Source organism: Mandrillus leucophaeus, unplaced genomic scaffold (assembly GCF_000951045.1).
Source record: "Mandrillus leucophaeus isolate KB7577 unplaced genomic scaffold, Mleu.le_1.0 Scaffold922, whole genome shotgun sequence".
Classification (NCBI taxonomy): domain Eukaryota; kingdom Metazoa; phylum Chordata; class Mammalia; order Primates; family Cercopithecidae; genus Mandrillus; species Mandrillus leucophaeus.
In genome coordinates this window covers 240,032-243,988 of record NW_012110053.1, presented here as the reverse complement: position 1 = coordinate 243,988, position 3,957 = coordinate 240,032, and the positions used below count along the sequence as shown (strand labels likewise).

The window sequence follows — 3,957 nt, the reverse complement described above, 5'->3', positions numbered from 1 at the left end:
AGCCGAGATCAGGCCATTGCACTCCAGACTGGGCAACAAGAGCGAAACTCCATCTCAAAAAAAAAAAAAAAAAGTCATTTAACACATGCTTATTGTGGCCTAGGGGGTAAAAGGTCATGAGCAGAATATTGTTGGGAAAGAGGGTGAAGGTAGAGAGAATGGCAAGGATCCATACCATGTTTGTGTTATTATTCCCAAACTATAACAGGCAGAAGTGGAAAATTTTTCTCCATTTTCCCTTAGTACCTGGGTTCTCAGGTGGAGACCAGTGGTTATTAAAAAGACAGAACTTCCCATGTGCCTTGGGTGTGAGCCATTCAGGTGCTACAAGTAGAGCAAACCCACAGCATCATCCTCTACTATCTGTGCCTTCCTGAACTGAATGAAATCTGAGCAAAAACATGTTGGAATCACATAGCTGGCTCTGCTCTCTATCAAAAGCTTTGCATAATTGAGGAGGAAGAAGAGGCAAAGGGGCCAGGGAAAGGTATGGAATTAGCCAATGTCTGCAAGCCCCTTTCCAGGAAAAAGATCTAGACATCAAGCAATTTGCAGCTCTGAAATAATCTTTAGGGTCAACCTAGTGCTCTCTGAAGGAAACCCACCAATCTTAGCTCAGCTCATGTGTTTGTCTTTACAGTGGAAAGATCTGACTCATTTTTCACCAGGCTGTAGATGGTGACCTTCTGTCTACATATAATACAGTTGAAGACAGCTCAGCTTCATTATCCAAGTGCTTAGGGAGCAGTGCAGAGGGGATGAATTCCCAGGTCATCCTAGGAATGGCCAGTCTCTAAAATAAAAAGGGGTAAGAGCTGAAAACACAACACCTGGGCAGGGGGAAAATATCACCTCATTGTCTCCTTTTAGATCTCAGATGGATGCATCTTTTCTCTTGTTCTTTGCGCTTCTCTGTCCTCCCCATGTAGACTGCAGAAGAGAGAGAAGGCTAAAGTTTATGAGTGGGAGAAGAAACAATCCTATCCCTCCCATGTCTCATTTCAGGACATAAGGAACGAAGGAAAAGGGCCAAACTAAACACTTTAAATCACTAGATATGATACACAGGAGATGATACTTTTTGGGGTTTTTGGGTATACCCCGAAGTATAGCTCTCTGTTAATAGAAAGTCCTCACAAAGTCACTGCTGTTCAGTGGTATGTTTGGGCAGGGGTGGAGAAAGTAGAGCAGGGAAATTCAATTTGAGTCTTATAATAATCAGTTTTAAAGCCAAAGATGCCCAAAACAGGGTTAGTGCTCTCAAGTGAAGTTTGAAATTACAGGGAAGTCTCAATGAACTATTCTGACTAGGGTACAGTAGCAAAAAAATGTAGAAGAGACAGGAACAATTGCCTTTGATTGCAATTGTAGCCAAAAGTCCCTAATACATGCTGATCAAAAAAGCTCACTGTTGTCTGGGCCAGAAAGATGTTTTCAGGCTCCACTGCTAATAGTTTTGCTCTGACAATCCAATTTGGTAAGCCTCTCTTCTTCATGTGGAGGGTCTAGGGCAGGGGTACTCCAGGACCTGAGGAATCCTGGAGCTGAAATGGATTTGAGAGATGACCTACAATTTCCTGGTTTTTAACAGAAGAAACTAAGCCCAGAGTCACCCATCTGGTTAACAACAGAAGTAGGACATGTAGAGCCCAAGTTACCATTAGAGGGTTCTTTCTACTGGAACACTTTATTAAATCTTGCCCCAGTTGGAAGATTTGGGCCACCCTGCTTGCCTTCTTTCTTGGGTTATTAAATGAATGGTTTTTGGGTCTGCGTCTTGGTGACCTAAATCTTTGAACAGGAAACACAGGCTTATGAATGGGAGGATAAATAATCCTCTTCCTCCTATGTCTCTTTTCAGAGATAACGGACCTGAGGAAAACCCCAAACTAGATGGTCATTAAGTCTCTTTAAAGTAGAAACGGCCTCTTAGCTCGAGGACTACCCCAGCATATGTATTGCATCAGAGCCTACAATGTGGATCCTATCCCCAGCTGGACCAGGTCATTCATATCAGCATTCATATCAGCACTACCCTTTCTTAGATGCTTTTGTCTGATAAACTTTGAACCTATCTCTCTGTTTCCAGAACAGAGTTCATAACTCTTTTAAGAAGAGGAAGCAAATCAAAGCCTGGAATTCAAAGCTTTCTTCAGCAGAGTCAACAGACTAATAAAGAAAGGGAGTCCCTCTGCCTGTGGTATTGTCCACACTCACAGGGTCCCACATTCTTATTTGTTCCTACAGAGTAAAATGAGGCTAGAAATACCTATCTTTCTTTTTCTTTGGGTGGGTGTGTGTGTGTGTGTGTGTGTGTGTGTGTGTGTGTGTAGAGACAGAGAGAGGTGGCCAGTTGGGGAAAAAAATAATTCCTTTGTGGATACTGCTGTGTGTGGGGGGTAGGGTGAAAGGTGGGATAAGTTTCTTACATGCTGGGAAGTTCAAGGTGCAGATTTCAAACTAAGAGGATATAAAGAGACTTTCAGTTGCATTTTCACTGGAAAAAAGTCAGGACTTATTTCTGAGCCAAGTCCTGAAATATGCCTTACCCTTAACCTACTCAGAGGAAGGGGATTGCCCAAAAGCTACAATTCAACTAACTAACTGCACTCAGTGGGCAACAAAGACATTATATTTTGTGTTTGAGACATGAACTTCTATTGACTAGGGCAAGGTATAATTCTGAAGCTGCCAAAATGAGGGCAGCTCTCACCATCCTGAAGCCCACCCCAGAAGCTCCAGTGAAACTTCTCTTGCTTCCCAATGGTAAAGCTATTTTCTTCTTTTAAGATTTTATTTTTATCTCAGGAGCTACTCATCTGACTGTTCTCATGATCCAAGGGGCTGTCTGGATTCTCTGGCTTTAGGCTGTTAGTAGGGAAAGCTGAAGTCCTCCTGCAAATGATGGAGCATGATTCACGGATCTACTGCCAGGTCCATGAGGAGGTGAGGGATTACCAGCTGGTGCCCCAACCAAAGGAAACACTATGCTTTCAAAGATTGTCTGATTTGGCCTTTTATCTGGCCTTATCCTCAGAATCTGAGTTATCTTAAGTGGAAATATTCTAGGTAGTCAGACAACATTTTCATGCTTCCTTAAGGATATGAACATGTATCTTCACCCAGGCAAAGTGAGCAAGTATCAGTAAGGGGAGACAGGCTTCAATGGTCATCTGGTTGACTATGATGTTAGAACACCTAAAGCTGACATGTGAGCATGTCAGGAACATACCATGCCCACCATTGATGCTTTGAGGGCACAGACTGGGGAGACAGGCACAGTAGGAACTACTAGACATATAAGCGAGGGTTGATAAGAGTCACAACACGAAATAGTTTTGTTCATGAGAGAAGGAAATGGGGCGAAATAAGGTATGCAAAAAATTTTCTGGCCAGGCATGGTGACTCATGCCTGTAATCCCAGCACTTTGGGAGGCCAAGACGGGTGGATCACCTGAGGTCAGAAGTTCGAGACCAGCCTGGCCAACATGGTGAAACCCCATCTCTACTAAAAATACAAAAAATTAACCAGGGGTGGTGGCGGGCGCCTGTAATCCCAGTTACTTGGGAGGCTGAGGCAGGAGAATCGCTTGAACCCGGGAGATGGAGGTTGCAGTGAGCCAAGATTGCACCATTGCACTCAAGCCTGGGCAACAAGAGCGACACTCGGTCTCAAAAAAAAAAAAAAAAAAAAATTTCTGGAAGCAAAGTTCATAAATTCTTGACCTTGGAGGGGGATTGGGGTACAATATTTCATGAACATATCTAAAGGTCCACGTTCCGTTAAACATTCTACTGCTCCCAGACAGGACTAATCATAATTTTTTTCTTTCTTTTTTTTTTTGAGATGGAGTCTTGCTCTGTCGCCCAGGCTGGAGTGCTCACTGCAAGCTCCGCCTCCTGGGTTCGCGCCATTCTCCTGCCTCAGCCTCCCGAGTAGCTGGGACTACAGGCGCC

At 43.7% G+C, this 3,957-nt stretch overlaps 1 protein-coding gene across 1 annotated transcript in view; it reads right to left on the bottom strand.

Annotated features, from left to right (window-relative positions):
• Positions 1-930, bottom strand: part of IKZF4 (IKAROS family zinc finger 4 (Eos)) — a 27,569-nt gene extending 26,639 nt beyond the window's left edge. Inside the window, exon 1 of the mRNA XM_011970006.1 lies at positions 853-930. The gene's annotated coding sequence lies outside the window, so the exon portion shown is untranslated. The remainder of the gene's footprint in view (positions 1-852) is intronic.
• Between the last annotated feature and the right edge of the window lie 3,027 nt (positions 931-3,957).